Source organism: Marmota flaviventris, chromosome 10, assembly GCF_047511675.1.
Source record: "Marmota flaviventris isolate mMarFla1 chromosome 10, mMarFla1.hap1, whole genome shotgun sequence".
Taxonomy (NCBI): Eukaryota; Metazoa; Chordata; class Mammalia; order Rodentia; family Sciuridae; genus Marmota; species Marmota flaviventris.
Window position 1 is genome coordinate 29,405,289 of NC_092507.1, and position 27,796 is coordinate 29,433,084.

A 27,796-nucleotide genomic window follows, 5' to 3' on the forward strand; every position below is an offset into this window, starting at 1 on the left:
TTTATATGGCGACATTGTTCAAATAGAAAAAACTGGAAACAACCAAAATAAATAAATTATTATATATTTATACAATAGAATGCTAAACAACAGTGAATTGACTGGATTTCAAATATACAACACAAATTGTCTCAAAAATATACTGTTGAGCAGGGCATGGTGGTGCAGCCTATAATCCCAGCAGCTCGGGAGGCTGAGGCAGGAGGATCACAAGTTCAAAGCCAGCCTAAGCAACTCAGCAAGCCCTCAGCAACTTAGTGAGACCCTGTCTTAATATAAAACATAAAGGACTGGGGTTGTGGCTCAGTGGTAGAGTACTTGCCTCTCATGCAGGAGACACTGGGTTCAATCCTCAGTATCACATAAAAATAAATAAATTAAAATAAGGATTGGGCTAGGGTTGTGGCTCAGTGGTAGAGCACTCACTTACCATGCGTGAGGCACTGGGTTCGATCCTCAGCATCACATAAAAATAAAATAAAGATCTTGTGTCCACCTATAACTAAAAAATAAATATTAAAAAATAATAATAAAGATGAATATATATATATATATATATATATATATATTTAACTAAGTTTTTAAATGAATATATATATATATATATATATATATATAGTGTAATTCCATTTATATAAAATTCAAAATCATGTAAAACTATATAATATTCTCTTTAGGGATATATACACACACACACATATGTGTCACATTGTGTATCTATTACATCATATACATCACTATATTATATACCTATATTATATTTGTATAATTATTAAAAAAGTAAGGGAATGATTACACAAAAATAAGAATGGAGGCCATTGTCTGGGAAAGGGAGAAGGGATGGCAAAAGACACAATAGCAGCTACAAAGAGACTGTTCATGTTAATACTGTTTCTTTTGTTTGATGAACATTCATTTCACTTCTAATATTTTATCATTATGAAGTATTTTATGGTAAGTACCCTGTTCGGACTGATTAAATGTTCCCCAAAATTCATACATTGAAACCTTACCCCCCAATACGACTATATTTAAAGACTGAGCCTGTAAAGAGGTGATTAAGGTTAAAGGAAGTTGCAAGGGTGGGGCCCTAGGACTCATGTCCTCAGAAGAAGAGGAAGAGACGCCAGGTATTCCAGGAACAGAGGAAAGGCCACAGGAGGAAGGACACAGCAAGAAGGTGCCAAATGCAAGCCAAAGCCTGCATCTGGATCTTGGACTTGCAGCCTGAGGAGTCTGAGAAAATAGACTTAAGTCATCCAGACTGGAATTTTGGCAGCCCTAGAAAACAAACATACACACTTATATGTTTGTACACCTTATAGATGAATGATTTTTTTTTCTCTTTTTGTACTGAAGATTGAACCTAGAGGCATTTTACCACTGAGCTACAACCTCAGCTCTTTGTCAAATTTTATTTTGAAACAGGTTTTGTTAAGTTGCTGAGGCTAGCCTCCAACTTGGGATCCTCCTGCCTCAGTTTCCCTTTGTTGGGATTATAGAAGTGAGCCACCACACCCAACTCATGATTTTTTTTATTATATATATATGACAGATTTCACAGGAGTTGGATCACTGGCTGCATATATTTAAGATGCTGCCAAATGCCAAATTGCATTCCAAAAAGAGCTGGAATGATTCACATTTACATCAGCTATTGACCTTTTTATTATCTGCAGGTCTGCTGGAGATAAAGTAGTATCTCATTGCACTTTACATTTCTCTGACTAACATTTGAGTTTGAACTTCTCTTCAATGGGTGCAGGCCAGTAGGATATACACCTCTATGACTTGTTTTTTTGTGTGTGTCTTCTGTCTTTTTTTTTTAAAATTAGGTTATTTTCTTCCTTTTCATCAATTTCAAAGAGGTCATTACATGATAAATATTATCTATCCATAATCTCAAAATTGAAAATATATACTTTTTCCTAATATAGTTCTCATCTATTAAACCACTCACACTGTTTTTAAATTAATTTTTTGACACACAATAATTGTATATATTTGTGAGGTACAATGTGATGATTTGATGTATGATATACCATTTGCAATATTTTTTAACCATACAGAAATGTTTCATTATTAGTCATATATGTCTATAAGTTTGTATATTTCCTGTTTTGACTAGAAATGTCTCCCTTAATCTTAGAATGTTCATAATAGCTATTTTTTGCAAGATTTTTATGATTTTAATTTTGTATTTGCCTTTGACTTACAAAAATTTGATAACATTTTAACTTCTATTTGTTCTATTATATAAGTAATGAGTAGAGATTATTATCTCTGATAGGACAGACTATGGGGTGCTGGGGAATTGTTTTGCATTGGAAAGATTATATGCCATGGGTCATTTCTCTTGTTGAGTGTCCCAACTATATTCCACAAATGCTAGTTTCATGAAATAATTTTTTTTTTTTTTAGAGAGATAGAGAACTATTTATTATTTATTTTTTGGCGGACATAACATCTTTGTTTATTATGTGGTGCTGAGGATCGAACCCGGGCCGCACGCATGCCAGGCGAGCGCGCTACCACTTGAGCCACATCCCCAGCCCCTCATGAAATAATTTTTGAAAGTAAGGTTTCTTCATTGAATATTTTTAAAAGGCTGTATATCATAATCCTCTGTTTGTTTGTTTGTCTTTTGTTTTTCTGATACTGGAGATTGAACCCAGGAAAGCTTTACCACTGAGCCACATCCCCAGCCTTTTTTATTTTTTATGTTGAAACAGGGTCTCGCTAAATTGCTGAGGCCAGTCTTGAACTTATGACCCTCCTGCCTCAGACTGCCACTAGGATTACAGGTGCCTGAACTTAACCCTCTTTTGAAGACTCAGCACTGTTGGTGTCACAAGGGCTCTAAAAATCCTGCAACAAGCAAGTCTGTTCAGCTTCACTTCACCTGGTACTTCCCAAACTTGTCTGACTCCTGTAACAAGTTGGTCAGTATGCTCACCTGGCACTGCAATCCTCTAGCAATAGCTTTGTAGATGTAAAAAAGATATATCTTGCCAAATTTTCTTACAAAATAAATTTCATAAAATCTTACCAGATAAATTTGGAGAAGGCAATTTTGTTATATTAATATAGGCCATATCATGCTCAGCCTTTCCTTGTTTGCCATTATTCCTTAGAGTTCAGATTATATTCATAATCTATTTGCTGTTTAACAAATAACCCCAAAAATTTTAGTGCCTCAAAAAATAACAAACTATTGCGTCCTAAAGTTTCTGTGGGTCAGGAATTCACAAGCTCTGGCTGGCAGTCTCTCATGAGGTTGCAGGTGTCAGCCAGGGCTGCAGTCATCTGGAGGCTTGATCTGGGCTACAGGATTTGCATCCCAGGTGGCATATACACAGTGGCAGGCTCATGCTCACTGGTGGCAGGAGGCCTCAGTTCATCTCCAAGTACATCTCTCATAGGCAACTTTGTATCTTCAAAAGTGATAACTCAAGAGACTAAGGCAGAAGAGGCAATGTCTTTTGTGGCTTGGTCTTAAGAGTCACATACTATCACTTCTGGAGAGAATTCTATTGTTCTCGAAAGTCAACCTCTACTTCGAATGAAAGAGGAGCACACAGGAGCATGGATATCACAGGGTGAGGACCCTTGGGAACTGGCTGCCGCAGAGATCTAGAACTGAGGACAAATAATATTTGCCTCTTACTTCAGTCCCTCACATAGTAACCTGAAAACGAAGGTGTATCTACAACTAAATAAGAGAGACTAAAGAATTAAGAAGATTGAAATCTAATGACAGCTTTTAATTTTTCTTGGCAATTTACTATTGTGCAATAATTTATTTTCTTTTTCTTGTTTTCTTTTTGCATAGGACACTGAACTCTGGAGCACTCTACCACTGACCTACATCCTCAGCCCTTTTATCTTATTTTGAGACAGCATCTAATTTGCCCAGTTTTCCTCAAACTTGCAATCCTCCTGCTTCAGCTTCTAGAGTAGCTGCAATTATAGGCATGCACCACTGCATCCAGCTGAAGCCCTGTTTTTATTAAACCTTTGATTATATCTCTGCCCTCTGCCTCATCTTCTATCAATAGATTATTTGTAACTAAAGTTATTGCATATAAGTCACATGCAAAAGAGAACATAGAAGTTACCCAAGAACTTAAAACTTATCAGCACCTTAATGTTCTCAAGTAAGTCATGCCTAATAATCCTTCCTTACAAGAGACCCTGGACTGTGTTAAAATAATAATAAAAAGAAGAAGGAGAAAAAGAAGAAGTAGTAATGATAGTAGTGTAGGTCAACTTCAATACCAATTTTTGTTAACTCCATTTCTATAGCTATAAGAAAATACCTGGCACTGAGTAATGTATAAAGAAAAGAGGTCTATTTATCATACAGTTTTAAAGGTTGAAGAACATGGTACCAGTATCTTGGTGAGGGTTCCTTGACTGCATCACAGCAAGATGGGTGGCATCATGCGGGGACCATTAGTAAGAAGGAGAGATCATATGATGAGACAAGAAATTAGGGAGATTTGGGGGACAGGTGTGCTCTTTTTATAATTTACTCTCTCATGAACTAACCAGGATCCTTAGAACTCTATTAATACTTTCCAAGCGTGGCAGCCCCAATGCTGATTTCCATTACAGCCCACTCTTAAAGGTCTCACTATCTCAACACCACCACCACCACGCATTCAGTACATAGCCTATCTGAATGAGAGAGGACTGAGGGGAGGCATTTTCTGGGCTAGGATTGCTGCCTGCACATGGCCAGTGCTAATGTCCCTTCCAAGGGTGGAAAAGTGGAGTATAAATGAAGAACAGGAGAAATCGTAGCTGAGGATAAAGGAATGAATGAATGGGTACATCTACACCTCCAAAGAGGCTCAAAGCAAGACATGATAATTATGCTAGAGATCTGGAAGGGCAGGGTTATGCATTTACTGAGACCACTCCCACTTGTAGAACTTGATAGAATGGAAGGAACCCTACCACATATGAGTGGCCCTATCTGAAAGACACATTCTTTCATATGTGTTTGAAATGTGTTTTTGTTATTTTCTTCCCTGCTATGACTAAATGACACAGCCAGCACAGCTGTAGAGGAGGAAGAGTTTACTTGAGGGCTCACAGTTTCAAAGATCTTAATCCATAGACAGCCAGCTCCATTCCTTGGGGCTTCTGGTAAGACAGGAAACGTGGCAGAAGAGTGTGGCAGAGGGAAACAACATAAGTGGTGATCCGGAAACAGTGAGACTCTACTTGCCAGGAACAAATATATACCCCAAAACCAAGCCCCAAATCCCACCTCCTCCAGCCACACCCTACCACTTCAGTTACCAGTTAGTTAATGCCAATCCAGGGATTAATTCACTGACTGGGTTAAGACTCTCACAGCCCAATCATCTGTCCTCTGAACTTCTTGCATTTTCTCACACATGAGCTTTTGGGTGACACCTCACATCCAAACCATAACAATATGACAATGAACTGACCTAATTATGAGTGAATAAATGGGATTCCGGTATGTTTTGATTTTTTTTTTTCTTTTTCTTTTTCTTTTTTTTTTTTTTTTTTTAATGGTCTCACTGTATTGCAAGTCCAGACCGGGCTCAAGTGATCCTTCCGCCTTGGCCTCCTAAGTATTGAAACCACATGCATATGCCCCCAGCCCAGCTTGAGTTGTATATTTTGTTGATGTAAGGCATCCATGTTCAAAGATGCGGCAGGGAGAGGGGGTGGACTTTAATATTGATAAGTAGATATTTGATCTTCCTCCTAACTTCCTGATATGCAACTCCTAAAACCACTGGAATCTCTAGAGTTATAGGTGTCTTTCTGAATGCTTATGAGGTGACTGGTGGTTGGTAGTCTCTAGGCAGCTCCAGAACAGGAGCTAGTCACAAGAAAGACCAGGGCATGATTAGAGGATTGGGACTTTTCAGCTCCTCCACCCCAACTTCTGAGGAAGAGAGAGAGAAAAATAAATTGATCACCAATAGCTAATGCCTTCATAATGAAGCCGCCATAAAAATCCAAAAGGACAGGGTTCAAAGAGCTTTCAGACAGCAGAACACAAAGATGTTCCTGGAGAGTGGCATACCCAGTGACAGCATGAAAGTTCTGTCCTCTCCTCCCCCACCCACCCCCCACCTTGCCCTATCCATCTCTTCACCTGGTGTACCTTAATATCCTTTGTGATATCCTTTAGAATAAACTAGTACACCTAAGTGTTTCCCTGAGTTCCATAAACTGCTCTAGCAAATTAACTAATTAACCCACAGAGGGGATTGTGGGAACCCTGATACACAGCTTGTTTGTCAAAAGCACAAGTTAAATAACCGGTGATTTTGGTTGGCATCTGATATAGGGAGAAGGTAGTGTTGGGGATTAAACACTTAACCTGTGGGAAAAGACACTGTCTCTAGGTAGTGAACTGAATTAGAGAACTCTCAGCCAGTGTCTGCTGCAGAACTGATTGCTTACTTGGTGTGTGCGGGAAGTTGCCCCCACATATTTGGTCTTCTATGTTGATTCGTTGAAAGAAAGTACAGGAGAAACTGGGTTTGTATATCCTCAGAGTGCATCAGTTAGAAAGTCTGAATTTTTTGCACCTAAATGGTCCTTAGTTCATTTTTTTTTTCTTTTTATAGTATTGGATTGAACCCAGGGGTGCTTTACCACTGAACTTCATCCCTAGTCCTTTTTATTTTTATATTTATATATATTGGGGGGGGGGGTTTAGGGTTTTTTGAACAGGATCTTACTAACTTGCTCAGGTTGGTCTTGAACTTGCAATCTTACTATTTCAGCCTCTGAAGTCGCCAGGATTACAGGCATGCACTACCACAATCCACTCCCATTCAGACAGGGTATGTGCAGAACTAGTGGGCCATCTTTACCACCAGGTAATATAGCTGCATTCACTGTTAACCTCAATGTAAGTATATATGTATTTATTTTCTCTTTCTTTCTTTTCGAGATGAGGTGTTGCCCTGGCTGTCCCCAAGCTCCTGGGCTCGAGTGATTCTCCTGCCTCAGCTTCCAAGTAGCTGGGACTACATGCACACACCACCTTCCCCAGTTTTTAACTCCAATTTTTGCCAGGTGATGTGCCACAATTTACACTATCAGGGCCTTAGGAATTGTGACATGGTTTAAAAAACAGTTACAGGGCTGTCTGTCCCTTTGGAGATAGCCCACATTCTCCCTTACTTGAATATTCCTAGCTTCACCCCATGGGCATCTCTCTTGAGATTGCCCCTATTCTCCCTTGATTTGCACCTGATTATGCATCTGCTATCCTAAATAAACCTCCATTTATGCCTTTGACTGGTGTGTGCTGGAATTTTTTTCTGCCACATATGCCAAGAATCCCACTGATCCTGACTCAAGATTCCCTTTTTCTCTAGAAATTCCTCAGAACCTCTTGGGAGACTTGTCTTCTCCTGTGACATCTCTTAGTGGCCCATAAGGGGAACTTCGGAGGCACAAAATTTGAGTTCTCAACAGAGTCTATGACAACAAAAAGTCATGTGAAGACCAATAAGTAATTTTCAAAATACACATATTTGGCCATAATGAGCACCGGCCCTTATGGTTCAAAATGAAGAGTTAGAGCCTGGTACTGCTATAGGGGACAATTTCCAGCACCCTATCTATAAATTGAGAACCTGCTTTTGGACCCTCCCTGCAGCTTGCAATTCAATGTTGCTCATATGAACCACTTTAAACTTCACATATTCGCTCCTAACGAGCAGCAAACCTAATAAATGGGAATGAAGAATGTGAACTTGGTGCTAGGACGGAGGACAAATCCCAAAGACTTGTCTGTGAATTTAGTGAGAATCTGCCTTTGGATTCTCCCAGCCAATGTCCTTTTGCTACAGCTCTAAGAAGGACTTTTCGAACTGCATTTTAGATCATATAAGCATTGAAATCTAAGGACAGGGCTGGGGTTGTGGCTCAGTGGTAGAGCGCTCATTTAGCATGGGCAAGGTCCTGGGTTCAATCCTCAGCACCACTTGAAAAAAAAAAGAAAGAAAGAAGTAAAATAAAGATATTAAAAAAAAGAAAGAAAGAAAAAGAAAAGAAATTTAAGGACCGCGCTGAAGAATGTAAACCAACTGTAGCAATGGAAAAAATCCCCAACTCCCTCTCCATGAAATTAAGTGAGGACATACTTTTGGAACCTCTCTGCAACTTGTGTTTCCTGCTTCAAATCACCATTTTCAAACTGCAAAATCTGGAGAATAGGATTTTGTTCTCTGTATACATGTATATATACAGAGGAAAATCTAATGGGGACTGTTAAATAAATAGGAGGCCGTTGTTTTGCTCCTGTACTGGGCCCTAGGCTAAAAGTCAAAATGGAATCATTCATGCTAAAGTTCCACCTCACTAAACTGGAACCAAGTCAGTTCTGACTTGCTGAAAAAATCAGGATTAGAGAGTCAAAAAGGAAATTTCCCAACTGGGCCAGTTTTGACTTGTTAATGTAGTTTTGATTGACATGTTAATGAGGTTAATCCATAAAAGAAGTAACCCAAAATAATCTAATTTGTTATTTTCCTATTTTCCCGTCTCTCAGACCTGCAACACAGAAAGCAATTTTGAAGTGTCCAATCTGCTTTTTGTTCCTGCCTTTTTTTTTAAGTAGCAGGGATTCAAGCCAGGGACATGGAACCTCTGATCAACATCCCCATCCCTTTTTTATATTCTATTTAGAGAAAGGGTCTTGCTATGTTGCTTAGGGCTTTACTAAATTGCTGAGGCTGGCTTTGAAGTTGTGATCCTCCTGCCTCAGCCTCCTGAGCTGCTGGGTTTACAAGGCATGAGCCACCACACCAGGCCTAGTTTCTGATTTCTTCTGAGAAACCAGCCTCTACCTTAGAGCAAAGCCTGTCCAAAGAAGGGGGCGTGACCCTTGTCCTTGGAAAGACTCACAGTGCACTCCTAGGCACATACCCAGCCTGCTGAGTTTTTATCTACAAATAACTGGATATAACTGCTGCGCCAGGTTTCCCTGAGTCAGTCAGGCAAGGTGGGGACCCTTAGCAACCTCCTAGCAGCCACCAATTAGCATAAGACAGGGAAAATACCAAGGATGCCAGATGACCCTTCCAGTAGTTTACGGTGGTTGATAACATGTAGGGAAACCAGGTAGTTCAGCACATACTCCCCTCCTGGTTTAAACCAATCAGTTCAAACGAATCCCCCTCTTGTACTAGCCAATCACCCCTACCCAATTTCTTCCCGCCAGTGAATGTGCTAATCATGTTTTAGAGTTGTTGTTTGATTTTCCCGAGGTGAGTGATGATTTGCTAAGAGATGCTATGATGTATGTGGGGTCCCTGCTGTTGGTAAAGATGGCTCCCAGACTGCTTCTCTTCCAGGAGCTCAGGTCTATGAAGCACTGAATAGTGCATGAACCCTCACCTCCAATCCCTATGAATGGCTCGAACTTTGAATGGCGCGTTTCCAATCCCTGAAGTGGCAAAGGGAATCTCGGACAGGTAAATGGTTGTTTTGGCTTGTTGAGTTTATGGAGCTTTTTCCACCGTTCTTTACACCTGCCTTCCCCAAAGGATGTATAAAGCTGCTGCAAACCCTGAGCTCGGGGCCTTTCAGCGTCACCAGTTGCTGTGTGCGCGCGGAGGACCGAGCTAGCTCGCAATAAACACCTCTTTGCTGCTTACATCGATCTTGGTCTCTAGTGGTCTTTTGGGGGTCCCGAATTCTAGCATAACAAAGCCAGATTTACAGATAGGTAGTTAGCGTAGTTAGGTAAATCGAGTCCAATATCGAGTAAAACCAAGAATGGAGGCCATTGTAGAAAACGGAGTCCAGGAAACCCGAGCAGCACTTGGGGGAATTGAAAATGTCCCTAAGGCCTGGAGCCCATCCCAAGGAAATGTTAATGAAGCAGCTCCCAGCAAACTAGTAGATGCTAATCCAAAAGCCCTCCCGGCCCACCTGTCCCCCACCCTTTGGGCCTTCCCACCTACATTACTTCACTGCAAGATAATAGAACAAAGGACAGGAATGCAGAAAGGCTGAAAGTAGACCTTAGCTATAAAAGAGGGAAGGCCTCGTCCTTCCACGGATTCCACTCTTCGGTCCTCTTCTTCTTCTGGGGAGAAGTCTTTTCTACTGTCCTTTAATAAAGCTTCTACTTTCTACTCTAAACTTGCCTCGGGTTCTTCTCTGGTGATATACTTCAGCATTGGGGAAGCAAGGACTCATCACTGGTAAACAGAGGTAACACAACCATAGCCATTTTGAAATTCCCAGCCTGTATTCAATTTTAGCCATTTTGACTATAGCCCTTCCTTTTGCCTGCCCAAATTTTAAAATTAGCCAATCATGTAGATTACAATCCCAAGTTCCTCCTATCAGAGCAAGGAGCAGTGCTCTGGTTAGGGGTAAAATCAGGCGGACTGCTGCCCCCACTCTCCTCCGCCCCAAGTGTATTTAGCCTGCCAGACTTAGTTCCTTATGCAAAAGTAAAATTTGAAGGCTGGGGTTGTAGCTCCGTGGTAGATCGCTTGCCTATCACATATGAGGCATTGGGTTCAATCCTCAGCACCACATAAAAATAAATGAATAGCTCCTGTAATCCCAGCGGTTCAGGAGGCTGAGGCAGGAGAATCGGGAGTTCAAAGCCAGCCTCAGCAATTGCGAGGCGCTAAGCAACTCAGTGAGACCCTGTCTCTAAAAAAATACAAAATAGGGCTGGGGATGTGGCTCAGTGGTCAAGTGCCCCTGAGTTCAATCCCTGGTACCAAAATAAATAAATAAATAAAGTATTGTGTCCATCTAAAATGAAAAAAAAAAAAGTAAAAAATTTTTGGGCTAGGGTTGTAGCTCAGTGGTGGAGCGCTTGCCTAGCATGTGTGAGGCACTGGGTTCGATCCTCAGCACTACTTGAAAATCAGTAAAGGTATTGTGTCCATCGACAACTAAAATAAATTTTAAAAATAAGTAAAGTTTGCCTTGTGGAGCTACTTCCAAGCACGAGTTTGATTCCTTGCAGCACCGGAGTGTCTCCAATAACTACGGATTGTAAAGTGTATCCTTTGACCTCAAGAAATGTAAATCAGAAGCCCAAATTGGTACAGTATCTTCTGTTCTAATCCTTTAATAGTATTTTGGGTGTTTGTGTCTACCTTCAAATATGCAAAACAGTCTGGAGTATCTGTTCCTGCCTAGACCCATTTATAGCCCCACTTCTCCTGCTAGCCGCCCCCCACCCCAGCACCCTCAGACCCCCACCCCCATTTTGTGAGCATTGGTCCAATGGAATCCATTTGCAGAATGGTCCCTGCTGAGGATATTCCCTATAGCCATCTTTCTTGTTGACAGTACAGTTCTTGTTGGCATTTTATACCTCTGAAGGTGCAAGGGGAATATATCTATTCTCAGCCCATCTCTGCATTGCTGCAGCTCCCCAACATCTCATTTTGTGGACTCTTGTGGCCAGCTCAAGGGAGTTTTCCAAAAAGTCTCCTTGGTGGTTTCAATAAACTTCTGAATCTGGAAGGGGGTTCTTCTGATATGTCCGACTTTAATGTGCCCTTAAATTACCAGTGATTTCCATAGGGTTGTGCCCCACACAAGCATTTATTTAATAGTTGAACTTTCTATTATCCATTTACCTGACTATATGGCCAGGCCATAGCTACTGCCCATGAGTCAGTAAAAACCCAAGCACAGGAGCTTTACCATTACTCAGTTATTCTACCATCACTAGGAAAACAGCATGCAATTCAGCCCGCTGATCTGATTTATTCTTATACTGTATTCAATCAAGTTCCATCCATCTGCTGGTCTTAACTGCAGCATCTTTCCAAACAAAACATTGTCTCTTCATCTTGGAACTGCTGTCAATCAAGAGCTGTTCTTAGCCAGGTGCAGTGGCATACACCTGTAATCCCAGGGGTTCCAGAGATTGAGGCAGGAAGATCTCGAGTTCAAAGCCAGCCTCAGCAATTTGGTGAGGCACTAAGCAACTCAGTGAGACCCTGTCTCTAAATAAAATACAAAATAGGGCTGGGGATGTGGCTCAGTGGTTGAGTGCCCCTGAGTTCAATTCCCAGTACAAAAAAAAAAAAAAAGCCCTTCTTAGGACATTGTCCACATGACCATAGGTTCTAGCAGTTCCTTAGAAGCTTCCATAGTTAGTTCTAGAGGAAAAGAGGCTCCCTACTTGTGGATACAGTAGGTGCCTCTTTGCATCCCTTAGCTGCATGTTCCTGTACAAACAATTTCCATTTTATTATGGAACATTTTGGGGGGCTGCCTTTCTTCTTAGAGTGTTTTTCTGACATCACTCAAGACATTATTTTATGTCCTTCAGTCATTGAGGTAAATAGCAAGCTAGTAGTTGTCTCCCAAATGGTGTGCTTTGGGCAGCAGCATCTGGAAATGTTCTGATCCTAAATCCCAATGGCCAACCCTGGGAGCTGTTGCTGAGCTCTTGCCTTAAGCTTCAGTCAGCCACAATGCCAATGGCAGACACTTCCAAAATCACAACTAACTGGGAATCATAGGCCCAAGGCCATGAGAAGGTTACTATTTCCTCTAAATCCAATATGATCTGGTTTTGTTCAGGTCTTCATTCAATATGGCTTTTTTTCAGATATATAGCCAGGAACTAGCAACATTGCCAGATGTGTAACGTGAGTTCTGCAAAGTCCAAATAAACCAACCAAATACTAGGATTCTTGTTTGGTCTTAGAGGCGGGTAGTGACAGCACTTTGTTTTTAGTTGCTTGTAGAATGTACCACATGGCTCCTGTCCAGGTTATTCCTAAGAATGTTACCATTTGTGCAGGTCCTTGGATCTTTGCTGGATTTATTAACCAGGCTTTGTTGTCATTTGAGTCACCATTGATTCAAATCAGTCCTCTCCTGCTCTTCAGTTTCAGATACTATCATAATGTCATCAGTATAGTGTAATATTACACTTGAGACCTGCGTCAACACCAAAGCCCTCTTGAACAAATTATGACAGTAAGATAATGAATTCAGATAACCTTGCAGCATTAAATATCAATTGGGATCCTTTCCACATGAAAGGGAACGTCAGTTTGCTCTTTTCTGAATTTGAGATAGAGAAGAAAGCATTTGTAAGATCAATAACGAGTACCAGTCTCCTTTGACCTTGACTGTGTTTTCTGGTTGAAACACCTGCTGAGGCAGGTGGTACAACTATTTAATCCTCACTTGTCTACTGTTAGCCTCTGTGAGCCATCTGCCTTGTTTACAGCCCATGCAGGGTTATACAGACTCTGTGGAACCAGCTCTCCAGCTTTCAGCCTGCCATTGATTAAAGTGATAATCTCTTTATGGCCACCAGGTATTATGTATTGGTTTTTTGCTTGTGTGTGTTTGTGGAAGTGGGTGCTGGTGATTGAACCCAAGGGTGCTCTACCACTCACTGAGCCACATCCCCAGCCCTTTTTATTTTTTATTTTGGGCAAGGTCTTGCTAAGTTGCTGAGGCTAGCCTCAAAGTTGTGATCCTCCTGCCTCAGGCTCCCCCGTAGCTGGGATTACAGATTACAGATTACACCACCATGCCTGTCTTCCATATTGCCTCAACTTAACCACCTTATGAGTTCCGCTTCCCATTTAGCATGTCTAATTACAATGGACCTGAAAATAGACGGCCATGCTTTCCGTTTTACATTATGGGATTTCGAAAACAATTGCCAGTCAGGCGCAAATATCCAGCTCAGCAACATGCAGAGGTAAAGGAGATGGGACCACTTCACATAAAATTTGTCCAAAAAATCCCCATTTTCACATTTTACCAGTCTTAACAGTAAATGGTTAATATAACAGCTAACCCGGGCTGGGGATGTGGCTCAAGCGGTAGTGTGCTCTCCTGGCATGCGTGCGGCCGGGGTTTGATCCTCAGCACCACATACAAACAAAGATGTTGTGTCTGCCGAAAACTAAAAAATAAATATTTAAAAAAAAAAAAACAGCTAACCCAATAACAGGATTAAAAAGTGTGGGTCATTTTTAAAATTCTGATTGGGTTAATGCTTTTTTTTTTTTACTTTGGCAATTCTTTTGATGTTTATAAGCGGAACAAAAAAATTATATTTCTCCAAATAAATTCAGGTGAAATAATGTCACCAAAATCATTGGGAATATATTCAGTGGTTAAAGTACATTCATGAAACCCTGGGCTATCACTAGCATTGAAAAAATGTGTGTGTGTGTGTGTGTGTGTGTGTGTGTGTGAAACCCGAGTCAGATACTAAGTGTCCTAAAAACAAGTTTATATAGCACTTAATGTACATGATATGAATTGAATCCCCAGGTTATTTTACCTGTGCTTCTGACTGACCAGCTTGAAAAATTGGGGTTCCCATAATCCCCTCCTCATGTTTGATTAAGGAACTGAGAGAAATACATACTTATATTTTCCACTTTATTACAAACAATATTTTAACGAATACAAATAAATAGCCAGATGAAGAGATACATAGGGTGAAATCTAGAAGGGTCCTTAGTTTAGGAGCTTCTATTCCCATGACTTGGGACTTGTTCACCTTCCTGGAAGCCTCCCTCTGTTCAGCTACCCAGAATCTCTCTCAGTTCTTTTTTGGATTTAATAGAGACTTTTTTTTTTTCACATAAGCATGATTGATTCAATCATTAGCCATTGGTAATTAGCCTCACCTTCAGTCTCTCTCCCCTCCTGAGAGATTGGGAGGGGCTGAAATTTCCAACCCTCTGAGCATATGGTTTGTTCCCCTGGCAACCAGCACCTCCTCACCATCCTGCAATTACTTAGGGACTTTCCAGAAGCACCTCATTAACAAGTTTAGATGTGTTTGATAGGGCTTGTTATAAATAACAGAAGACTGACTTTCATCTTTATCACTCTGAAGCTGTTGCAGGAATCAAGGAGCAAGGACCAAATATTACAAAAGATACCCTTATTGCTCTAGTCACTTAGGAAATTATAAAAACTATGGGAGCTGTAAGCCAGGAATCAGGACAAAAACCAAAATATACACATCATAGTACCACAACTCTGATTCTCATTCACCTATTTACTTATTTCTGTGGATTCTTATCTTATCTGAATGAACTTGAAATTTAGTCTATCTCACCTTCAAAAAGAGGAACTACTTTTTCCAGACCACAGATCTGTTTATCTGTTGCTCCTTCCTTATAAAGATCATTTAGTTCTTCCTTAATAACAAAAGCAAGCATTCAAATAGTACATATTTGGTATTTTACATAAATATCAATTTATAAATCCTAATCTATATAGAGATTAAGTCATTCTAGCTGATGGGTGGCTGAGTTTGGCTTTGAACACAGGTAATCTGGTATCAGATCTAGCTTCTCCTTAGCCAAGTGATAGTCTAATTTTATATAAAAACATTGGTTGGTATGATAGATTAAAGATGGCTATAAGGACTGGAGAGAGGGTATATCTTAGTGGTGAAGTTCTTGCCTAGCAAGTGCGGGGCCCTGGGTTCCATACCTAGTGAGAACAAGAGAGAGAGAGAAGGCGAGCTACAAACTCCTTGCCTCTCTGTTCCTGTTTCCTATTGAGAGGTGAATCTATTTCCTTTCCCCTTGAATATGGGCTGACCCTGTGACTTACTTTCCGAAAGAATGTAAGGAGATTGGTGTTATATTGTCACCAAAATAGGGTCCCAAAGAATTCCCAGAGAACCAGGGAACTTGACTCAGGACAAGTGGGGTCCTTGACTTAGGTAAGGGAAAAGAGTTTCAGGCATAGTTATCTATTTAGGAAAGCAAGGAATATACTTTGAAGAGAGGCAGCCCATCTTGAGAGTAAGAGATGCTCTTGGGCTGGGGCTGTAGCTCAGTAGTAGAGCGCTAGCCTTCTTACACGTGAGGCACTGGATTCGATCCTCAGCGCCATATAAAAATAAAGATATTGTGTCTATCTACAACTAAAAAAAATGGTTGTTTTTTTTTTTAAAAAGAGATACTCTTGGCATTTTCCTTTGAAGGAAACTTGGTGAGGGGTGGGCTTGGGCAGACGTGAGATTGATATCATTCAGGTGTCAAAAGATTGTTTAACTGTTCTAATTCTTAGAACTCTTGCTGATCAAGAGAGACTGGCTTGGGAGTGACAGGCCTGGAAAGGTATGAGGAATCTCAGATTAAAATTATATTTCTTTCTCTTCCATCTCCTTTCCATTTTTCACATTTTCTATCCTTCCTCAATATAATTTTTGATTCTGTATCTTAAAAAATCCGTAGCAGGGCTGGGTTTGTAGTGAGAAACTGATGTGACTCCATTTTTGAGAAACCAGCCTCTGCCTCAGAGCAAAGCCTGTCCAGGGAAGGGGGCGTGACCCTTGTCCTTGGAAAAACCCACAGAGCACTCCTAGGCACACATCCACCCTGCTGAGTTGTTTATCTGTAAATAACAGGAGAGATTTGCTGATGTGTCCCTGACTCAGTTAGGCTAGGTGGGGACCCATAGCAACTCCCTAGCAACCACCAATCTGCATGAGACAGGGAAAATACCTAGGATGCCAGATGACCCCCAGTAGTTTATGGTGGTTGATAACATGTTGGGAAACCATGTAGTTTAGCACGTACACCTCTCATGGCTTAATCCAATCAGTTCAAACAAATTCCCCTCTTGTACTTAGCAATCACCCCTACCCAACTTGTTCCCGCCAGTGAATGTGCTAAACAATGTTAAGAGTTGTTGTTTGGGGCTGGGGATGTGGCTCAAGTGGTAGCGCGCTGGCCTGGCACGTGTGCAGCCCGGGTTCGGTCCTCAGCACCACATACAAAGATGTTATGTCCGCCAATAAATATTAAAAATTCTCTCTTTCTCTCTCTCTCTCTCTCTCTCTCTCTCTCTCTCTCTCTCTCTCTCTCTCTCTCCTCTCTCTTTAAAAAAAAAAAAGAGTTGTTTGATTTTCCCGCGGTATGTGATGATTTGCTAAGAGATGCTATGATGTATGTGAAGTCCCTGCCTTCCTCAAAGGGTGTATAAAACTGCTGCAAACCCTGAGCTCTCAGCGTCACCAGTTGCTGTGTGCGCAGAGGACCAAGCTAGCTCAAAATGAATGCCTCTTTGCTACTTACATCCATCTTGGTCTCTGGTGGTCTTTTGGGGGTCCTGAACTCAAGCTTATCAGTAGCTCAGTGGTAGAGCACCTGCCTAGCATGTGTGAAGTATATGAAGCACTGGGTTCAATCCTCAGCACCACATAAAAAATAAAATAAAGGTATTATGTCCATTTACAACTAAACAAATGTTTAAAAAAAAAAATCTGTAGCATCTATCTTCATGCACTTGGGAAACTCCCTCTTAGAATCCAACTGCCCTGATATGAGAAGCCCAAACTATGTGCATCAGTCACGTGAAGGATTACTAAGTACTCTAGTTAAGGGCCCTGGCTGAGCCCAAGTCAACTGCCAGTCCAGTGAGTGAGCCATCTTTGGATGTTCCAGTTCATTCAAGTCTGGGACTTCTGAAACTCCAGCCTGAAAGGGGAAAAGGCCCAGCTGAGCATAGAATGACGTTTGGAGGTATAGCTCAGTGACAGAGTGTGTGTGCTTAGCATATATAAGGCCTTGGGTTCCATCCCCAGGACCCCAAAAATTCCAAAAACAAAACCCAGAATTGTAAGAGATAATAAATAGATGTGGGGTGGATACATTTGTTAGCTTACTCCTTTCTGCCCGTGGACGCTGCTGAGAAAGCATTGTTAAAGTCTCTCTTCCTGCTGCCATCATGTCTGAATCAGAGTCCTAAAGAGACGAACAGCTGTGGAAACTATTCATCAGAGCATGGAGCTTCAAAACAACTATTGAGAGTCTGCAAAGCCATTTTGAGCAATGGGGAACACTCACGGACTGTGTGGTAATGAGAGACCCAAACACAAAGCACTCCAGGGGCTTTGGGTTTGTCACTTATGCCACTATGGAGGAAGTGGATAAGCCATGAATGCAAGACCACACAGGTAGATGGAAGAGTTGTGGAACCAAAGAGAGCTGTCTCAAGAGAAGATTTTCAAAGACCAGTGGCCCACTTAACTGTGAAAAAGATCTTTATTGGTGGCATTAAAGAAGACACTGAGGAACATCATGAGATTATTTTGAACAGTACAAGAAAATTTAAGTTATTGAAATCATGACTGACCGAGGCAGTGAAAAGAAAAGGGGCTTTGCTTTTGTAATTTTTGATGACCATGACTCTGTGGATAAGATTGTCATTCAGAAATACCATACTGTGAATGGCCACAAATGTGAACTGAGGAAAGCCCTGTCAAAGCTAGAGATGGCTAGTGCTTCATCTAGCCAAAGAGGTCGAAGTGGTTCTGGAAACTTTGGTGGTAGTCGTGGCGGTGTTTTTGGTGGAAATGACAATTTTGGTCATGGAGAGAACTTCAGTGTTCATGGTGGCAGCCATGGTGGTGGTGGATATGATGGCATCAGGGATGGCTACAATGAATTTGGTAATGACGGTGGTTATAGAGGAAGCAGTCCTAGTTACCCTGGAGGAAGCTGAATCTATGGAAGTGGTGGACAGTTACGGAAACCAGGGCATGGCTATGGCAGGAGTGACAGTTATGACAACAGAGGAGGCAGAGGTGGCGGTGGCAGTGGCTTTGGCAGTGGCTTTGGCAGTGGTAGTGGAAGCAATTTGGGAGGTGGTGAAAGCTACAATGATTTTGGCAATTACAATAATCAGTCATCAAATTTTGGACCCATGAAGGGTGGAAACTTTGGAGGCAAAAGTTCTGGACCTTATGGTGGTAAAGGCTAATACTTTGACAAACCATGAAACCAAAGTGGCTATGGCAGTTGCAGCAGCAGCAGTAGCTATGGCAGTGGCAGAAGGTTTTAATACTGCCAGGAAACAAAGCTTAGCAGGAAAGGAGAGCCAGAGAAGTGACAGGGAAGCTACAGGTTATAACAGATTTGTGAACTCAGCCAAGCACAGTGGTGGCAGGGCCTAACTGCTACAAAGAAGACATGGTTTAGACAATACTCATGTGTATTTGTGACTAATTGTATAACAGGTTATTTTAGTTTCTGTTCTGTGGAAAGTGAAAAGCATTCCAACAAAGGGTTTTAATGTGGATTTTTTTTTTTTTTTTTGCACCCTTGTAATGGTCTGATCATGATGCTGAATAAATGTTTCTCTTTAAGTAAATAGAAGTGGTAGTTTTAAGTCACTAAGTTTTAGGATGATTTTTTATGCAACAACATATAACCAAGTGGGTGTGGTGGTACATACCTGTAATCCCAGCAACTGGGGAGGTTGAGGCAGGAGGATTGCAAGTTTGAAGCCAACCTGGGTAATTAGCAATTCCTTGTCTCAAAAAAATACAATGGGCTGGGGGTGTGAGTCAGTGATAGAGCACTCCTAGATTCAATCCCCAGTACCAAAACAAAACAAAACCATAATTTTTAATAAAAATCTCCAAAATGAAATTAAAAGGCAGCCAACTAAGGTGTAATGAAATTGTACTGCCAGGAAACAAAACAACAGGGGCCAATAAAATTGTGCAACCTCTAAGGTATTCTAGGGTCTTCTACCTTAGTAGAAGGACAAAGACTGGGGAACAGTCCCCTAAAGAGGAATCCTCTCCTATCTCCCTTTCAAGACTAGTTATTGGACTGGGGCTCAGCATTAGATCATTAGCATGCAGGAGATCCTGGATTCAAATCCCAGCAACACACACACACTCCCACACAAGAGTAGTTGTAAGAGACGTTGGACAAGGGAAATCTCCTAGTGGTCATAACCCAAGATAACTTTATTCTCTAACCAAGCATTTCCCCACAGGAAGAAACTGCTACTGCATGAGAATGCAGAGGTTTTTGTTGTTTGGTGTACAACACAGGAGGCATCGTTTTAAATGACTATTATATGAACGGTGTACCCTCTGGAGTTGCAAGTATGGTAACCCTGGTCAAGAAAATGGGGTAATGAACGATGTGAGTGAAATTTTCTGGCTTTACTGCCTTCTCTCTAACCAGCATTGTATGGAGTATATCTCATATTAGCACACTGATCTTATTTCCATGCTTAAATGAGAGGTTTATGTTCTGTTTTGTTCTTTTTTTTTTTTTTTTTTTGGCAGGGTGGGATACCAGGGATCGAACTCAGGAGCACTTCAACACTGAGCCACATCCCCAGCCCTAGTTTGAATTTTATTTAGAGACAGGATCTCACTGAGTTGCTTAGCACCTTGCTGTTGCTGAGGCTGGCTTTGAACTCACGATCCTCCCGTCTCAGCCTCCTAAGATACTGGGATTACAGGCATGCACCACTGCACCCAGCTCTGTTTTGTTCTTTAAGATGGGATATCACTGTGTTGCCCAGGCTGGCACCAAACTGCTGAGTTCAAGTCATCCGACTGCCTCTGCCTCCCAACTAACTGGGACTACATGCACACACTAGAGCATCTGAATTAAATGAGAGTTTTCATCAAGATTTTTATTAGAATGGGTGAGGGGCGGTCCTTATTTGTTTGCTAGGGCTACCATAACAAAGTACCCCAGACTAGGCAACCTAGAAAGACTGCTGGTTAGTAAGGCCAGCAAATTTCGCCAATCTCATTCATGAACACATTTTCTGGACCAGGCTCAGCACACTTGCAACTCCAGAGGATACAATTCATATGACAGTTCTGGAGGCTAGAAGTTCAAGATCAAAGTGTCGGTAGGGTTGCTTGCTTCTGCGGCCTTGCACCTTGGCTTCTAGATTACCATCTTCTCCCTGTGTTTCCCCTCTGTACATGTCCGTGTAAAAATTTTCTCCTTGTAGGGATACCAGTCATCAAATTAGGACATACTCTAATGACCTCATTTTAACTTTTTAAAAAATATTTATTTATTTTTGTTTTAGGTGGACAAAATATCTTTATTTATTTCTATTTGGTGCTGAGGATCGAACCCAGTGCCTTGCGCATGCCAGGCCAGCACGCTACCACTTGAGCCACATCCCCAGCCCTCATTTTAACTTAAGTGACTCTTTAAAAAAAAATTTTTGTAGTTACAGATGGGCAGAATGCCTTTATTTTATTTATTTTATGTGGTGCTAAGGATCAAACCCAGTACCTCACACGTGCTAGGCAAGCACTCTACCACTGAGCCCCAGCCCCAGCACACTTAGTGGATTCTTTAAGAATCCTATCTCTCAGTACAGTCACATTCTAATGTACTGCGTTTTAGTATTTCAATATGAATTTTGGGAAGATAAAGAAGAGAGAATTCTAAAGTCCAACCCTATTTCTACTCTATTTCCAACTCTCCCCAGTCAAGTTTCTGTGACTTTCCCATTTTGCCTAACATGGTTTAAATTGTTTTTTTGTTTTTATTTTTGCAAGCAAATAAATGCTTATTAATACAGTAGAATACATGTTGGCATCAGTGAATCCATGTTATCACCATTCTTTTTAATGTAACGTGTTCCTTCAACAGCATCTATTGTTGGCGAAAGCCCTACCCAAGTGGGAGGATTTGTCTTCTCTGTGTTCATCAGAATTCTTCTTTAAGTTTAAATACTTTTGATTTTATTAAATAAAGTAAACTATTGAATGTTTTTGCAGTACTGTGGATTTGAATTCTACATTTTAAACACTATTATTATTTTAACACTCAACCAAGTCTCTTCATATTACCAGTGTGTCTCAATAATTCCATCTTGAAAAATATGGAATGCTTCATGAATTTGAAGGTTGTTATAGTTTGGCTATGTGGTATCCACCAAAAACTCATGTATGAGACAATGCAAGAACATTCAGAGATGAGATGTTTAGATTACAAGAGTTGTAATCTAATCAGCAGATTGATGTACTGATATAGATTAAGTAGGTGGTAACTATAAGCAGATAGGGTGCAGCTGGAGGAAGGAGGTCATTGGGGGCATCTGTCCCTGGTAAGTGAAGTTCTCTCTCTCTCTCTGCTTGTTGCTACATCCTGAGCTGCTTTCCTCAGCAATGCCCATTGGCCATAATGTTCTGCCTTACCTCAGGCCCAGAGTTATGGAGTCAGCTGACCACAGACTGAACTTCTAAAACAGTGAGCCAGAATATACTTTTCCTCTTCTATGTTGTTCTTGCCAGGTCTTTTGGTCATAGCAATGAAAAACCAGACTAAATAACAGGTCATCCTTGTGCAGAGGCCATGTTAATCTTTTCTGTATCATTCCTATTTTAGTATAGGTGCTGCTGAATCAAGCACTACCTCAGAATTCTTAATTATAAGAAACTAAAACCAACTTAAGCCAAAAGGAATTTATTAAAAGGATATTAAATAACTCATTGAATAAAGGGAAAAGCAGAACAAGCATATTCTCAGCCACATAATAAGAAAGAGTCGAAACCAAGTTGCAGAGCTGATCTGGAGATAAGGTCATTACTGCCTGGCTGCTGAGTTCTGACATGTGGCCTGTGTTGGTGGTACCCATAGCATGGGATACTGAACTAATCACTATCCTATAGCCACTGCTTTTCCAGGAAATGAGCTTCCTGAAACCAACTTTTCCAGGAAGTTTTTTGAGGCAAGTGTGCCTGACAGGCAGAGCCTGTTTGCAATGCTCTAGCTGCAAGGAATGTGAGTTCCTAGTACTTTCAATTTCTGTAGAGGATAATAGGCCTGTATCTCTGATTCATAACCTGAGTAATTCCCTAAATGCAGGAAAGGGAGTTCCAATGCTGGGGTCCAAAATAAATGTCCAATGTCTACTACACACTTAACCTTCAAGATACTCCTCCTCTTTGCCAGGAATGTCATTTGTTTTGGTGCCAACACACTTCATAGAATATCGTGCAAAAAGGCTTACAAGTTTTATCAATCTATACTTAAAGCTAGTTATGAATGAGAGTGGATTTGGGTCAGGCACAAGCTTTTACAAGGAAAACTGTTACCCCTGCCACATCAGAAAACCAGGAAATTAGAAATCCACTGTTCCAACTATGACTCCCGGAATATACTACCTCAGCCACATTCTGGAAAACAGGAAGTCATCCTTTAGAGTTTTGGTATACTAAATCCTTAGTAATACCTTATTTTCTCTTTAACTCAGTTCCATATTCAAGTTCCTTAGGTATGTGTCTGATTGGGGAATTTAAAACATCCAGAGACCAATCTGCTTCAAGGAAGTCTAGAAGGTAGTTTTAGTTTTTCAGCTTCTGTACCACAGGGAGGCATCATAACAAGGGGTCGGAATAGATGTTGAGCCATATCTACTCTATCTGCCTTACCCATTCTGCCTTTCTTTAATCTCTGAGTGCTACTTTTTTGGGGGAGTGGGGGTTCTTATTGGGGATGGAACCCAGGAGAACTCTACCACTGAACTGCATCCCCCACACTTTTTATTTTTTACTTAGAATCAGGGTCTTACTAAGTTGCTTAGGGCCTCACTAAATTGCGGAGGCTGCTTTGAACCTGCAATCCTCCTGCCTCAAACTCCTGAGCTGCTGGGATTACAGGTATGGGCCAACCCACCTGGCTAAAAAAATATATTTTTAATAGGCTGCTATGGTTTGGATCTTAAATGTCCCCAAAAAGCTCATGTGTTTACGGCTTGGTGCTCCTGGGAGGTGGTAGAAACTAAGACTGGGGCCTAGTGGGAGGTTTAAGGTCACTGAATACATCCCCTGGAAGAGGCTTATGAGACTCTGGTGTTTTCCTCTTTCTCTTTTTGATTCCCAGCCATGAGATGGGTAGTTTTGCTCCATCACGTGCTCCCACCATGATGTTCCATGGGCCTAAAAGCAATGAGGCCAACAGATTATGGATGGAAACTTCCAAAACTGTGAGCCAGGCTGGGGACATGGCTCAAGTGGCTAGCATGCTCGCCTGGCATGCATGAGGCACTGGGTTCGATCCTCAGCACCACATAAAAATCAAATAAAGATATTGTGTCCACCTAAAAAAATAAAACAAAATTGTGAGCCAAAATAAGCCTTCATTATATCTCTTTCTCTCTGATGGTGCTTGGAATTGAACCCAGGGCCACATGCTAGGCAAGTGCTTTACCACTTAGCTACTTTTTATCCCTAGCCCTTTTTATTTATTTTATTTTATTTTGAGACAATGTCTCATTAAGTTGACAAAGCTGACCTCAAACTTGATATCCTCTGCCTTAGCCTCCAGAGTCATTGGTATTACAGGTGTGTGTCACCATGCCCAGTTTAAGTCCATTTCTTAAGTAACTATTATAATTAGTTTATATATCTATCTCTGAGGATATATATGTGTCTGTATAATTTTTTACAGCTTTGAATTCTTTCCTCTGCAATTTTTCTAAGAACTTGGTTGACCCGAGTATTGGCTCCAAACTTGTATCAGCCCTGTAAGCTTTAAAATTTAAGGTCACAGCCTTAATTAATTCCTTAAATCTCGTTTTTTTGATTCCTCAAAGTAACCAAACATGCATGATCAACTGTGTATTTGCTGCTCCTTGGTGATGGACTCTTTTTATTTATTATTTATTTTAATACCTTTGTTTATTTAGTTTTTTATGTGGTGCTGGGGATGGAACCCAGTGCATGTTAGCCAAACCCTCTACCCCTGAGCTGCATCCCAGCCCTAATAAATATGCTAACAGCTTGTTGACATAATTCATATACTAGAAACAAAGACTAGTCAAATTCTTCATTGTTCCACAGATAATATTCACCCTTTTGCCATATAGGATAATATTCATAGGCTTCAGAAATTAGAAAGTAGATTTTGGGGAGAGGGTCATTATTTAGTCTATCACTCAGGATAATAATGCAATATACCTCATAGGGCTGTGGTAAGTATTGGATTAATACATCTAAAACTTGTACGTAGATAGCCCTCAAAAATGTTGGTCATTATTTTTATTATTCATTTCTATAACATGCCTTTTTTGGTTTTTGGCCATCTCATGTCCAAACATTCTTGTTTTGAGGTAAGTTCTCCTTTGATGGGTCCCGGGAAGATGTAAAAACCCAATTTATTACAGAAGTTGAAGGATTCTCCTTTCCTGTCCCCTATCATCTAGCTCATGGACAAATAATGCAAGCTTGGCCATTTGATGGTCATACCTGTCATAGGGCATCTATAAAGACTCAATTTAATACTATTAGGGGTCAATAGCCAAAGCAATCCTTACCAATAAAAGCCAAGTTGGAGGCATCACAACACCAGACCTTATATTATACTACAGAGATATAGTAACAAAAATGGCATGGCATTGGCACCAAAACAGACACATAGACCAATGGTACAGAACAGAAGACACAGAGACAAATCAACTTAAATACAGTTATCTCATACTAGACAAAGGCACCAAAAACATACATTGGAGAAAAGATAGCCTTTTCAAAAAATGTTGCTGGGAAAACTGGAAATCTATATGTAGCAAAATGAAATTAAATCCCTATCTCTCCCAATCTTGCTCTAAACTCAACTAAAAATGGATCAAGAACTTAGACATTAGACTAGAGATGCTGTGCCTAATAAAATAAAAAGTAGGCCCAAATTTACATCATGTTGGCTTAGGAACTGACTTCTTTAACAAGACTCCTAAAGTGCAGGAAGTAAAATCAAGAATCAATAAATGGGATAGAATCAAATTAAAAAGCTTCTTCTCAGCAAAGGAAACAATCAAGAACATGAAGAGGGAGCTGACATCATGGGAGAAAATCTTTGCCACCTGAACCTCAGATAGAGCATCAAGTTCCAGGCTATATTAAGAATTCAAAAAACTAAACACAGGGAAAACAAATAACCCAATTAATATATGGGCAAAGGAAATGAACAGGCACTTTACAGAAGAAGAAATATGATAAATTCGTCAACAAATATATGAAAAAATGTTCAATATCTCCAGAAGTTAGAGAAATGCATATTAAAACTACACTGAGATTTCATCTCACTCCAGTCAGAATGGCAATAATCAAGAATACAACTAACGGGCTGGGATTGAAGTTCAGTGGTAGAGCACTTGCCTAGCACATGTGAGCACTGAGTTTGATTCCTCAGAACCACATAAAGGTAAAGTGTCATCTACAACTGAATTTTTTTTTTTAAAAAGAATACAAGTAACATTACATCTTGGTGAAAATGCGGGGTGAAAGGTATACTCATACACTACTGGTGGACTGCAAATTGGTGCAACCACTCTGGAAAGTGGTATGGAGATTTCTAAGAAAACTTGGAATGGAACCACCATTTGACCCAGTTATCCCACGCCCTGGTTTATACTCAAAGGACTTAAAATCTGTATACTACAATGATGCAGCCACATCAATGTTTATAATAGCTCAATTAACAATAGCTAAACTATGGAACCAACCTAGGTACCCTTCAACAGATGAATGGCTAAAGAAAATGCAGTATATACACATAATGAATATTATTCAGCCATAGAGAAGATTGAAATTATGGTATTTGCCAGAAAATGGATGGAACTGGAGACTATCATGCTAAGTGAAATAAGCCAATCCCAAAAAACCAAAGGCCAAATGTTTTCTCTGATATGTGGGTGCTAACTCACAATAAGGGGGTGGGTAGGGAAGAATACAAGTAGTTTGGATTGGACAAAAGGGCATGAAGGGAAGTGGGGGGAATGGGAATAGGAAAGTTAGTAGAATGGATCAGACATTACTATCCTATGTGCATTTATGATTACATGACCAATGTAATTCTACATAATGTACAACCAAAAGAATGAGAAGTTATACTCCATATGAGTATAATATGTTAAAATACATTCTACTGTCATGTATAACTAATAAGAACAAATTTTAAAAAAATTATTAGGGTGTAAAATGGTGTCAGCTACAGTGTCCAGTGGTAGTGTTGTGATCATACTTTTGGGGGGTGAAGTTTAACCAAGGCTGTCTAGCTTCTTTTGGCCAGACAAATGAATTTCTATTTATTTTCTAATTCTGCTTGTCCTGTTTGTCATGTCTTTCTATGAGCTACTTAATCTCCTGATAATTCTTTTTTTACTTTAGTTATCCACTTTTTGCCTCTGTTGTTGCAACCAACAACCCTGGTTGGCATTCTGTTGGAATTCTAGTGGTCTGCTGTATGTGGTAGTTAATTAGCCATGATTGACTTCTGGATGATGTACCCCCAAAGGAGAGATGTTGAAGATTTGATTAGAATAATTTCATGGGCTGAAAAATGTAAGGAAGATAGAGTTCATTAATTATGCCACCAACAGCAAGAAAGAAAAATCTCTGGTTTAAACTTCCCAATTCAAAGCAAATTTTAAAATTCAATACTATTGTAAAAATACAGCAGGAAGTCCTTTTGCCTGTATCCAGGACTATTGAACTCTTGGTTCAAAAATGTACTGATTTTCATCAAATGCTGCAGGGACAAGTGGATATCCACTTGCAAAACAGTGAAGTTGGACCCCCCTACCTCATACATACACAAAAATTTAGTAAAAATGGATCACAGACTTAAATGTAAGAATTTAAATTATAAAACTCCTAGATAGAAATAGTAGGTAACTTCATAATTTGGGCACAGCGACATGTGTCTATAATCACAGCTAGTTGGGAGCCTGAGGCAGGACAATCACTGAGCCAGGAATTGGGGATCAGCCTAGACAACATAGTGAGACCTCATCTCAGGGAAAATAAAAAGGATATCTTCATGACCTTGGGTTTAAAATGGTTTTATAGATTCATTAAACATATAAGTGAGGGCTAGAATGCAGCTCAGTAGTAAAGCACTTGTCTAGAATGTGCAAGGTCCTGGGTTCAATCCCCAATACTGCCAAAAAATGTGTGTGTATGACAGAAAGAAAACAGATAAGTTGGCCTACCTCAAAAGTAAAACATTTGTGTGTA

The 27,796-nt window shown here is 40.4% G+C and overlaps 1 non-coding gene and 1 pseudogene across 1 annotated transcript; one reads left to right on the plus strand and one right to left on the minus strand.

Annotated features, from left to right (window-relative positions):
• The first annotated feature begins 17,730 nt into the window (after positions 1-17,730).
• LOC114094532 (heterogeneous nuclear ribonucleoprotein A1 pseudogene) lies at positions 17,731-18,994 on the plus strand (annotated as a pseudogene).
• A 3,092-nt stretch (positions 18,995-22,086) lies between these two features.
• On the minus strand, positions 22,087-22,193 carry LOC114094550 (U6 spliceosomal RNA). Its single transcript, XR_003583060.1, has one exon. It is a non-coding gene; the product is annotated as a U6 spliceosomal RNA (small nuclear RNA).
• Positions 22,194-27,796: the final 5,603 nt, after the last annotated feature.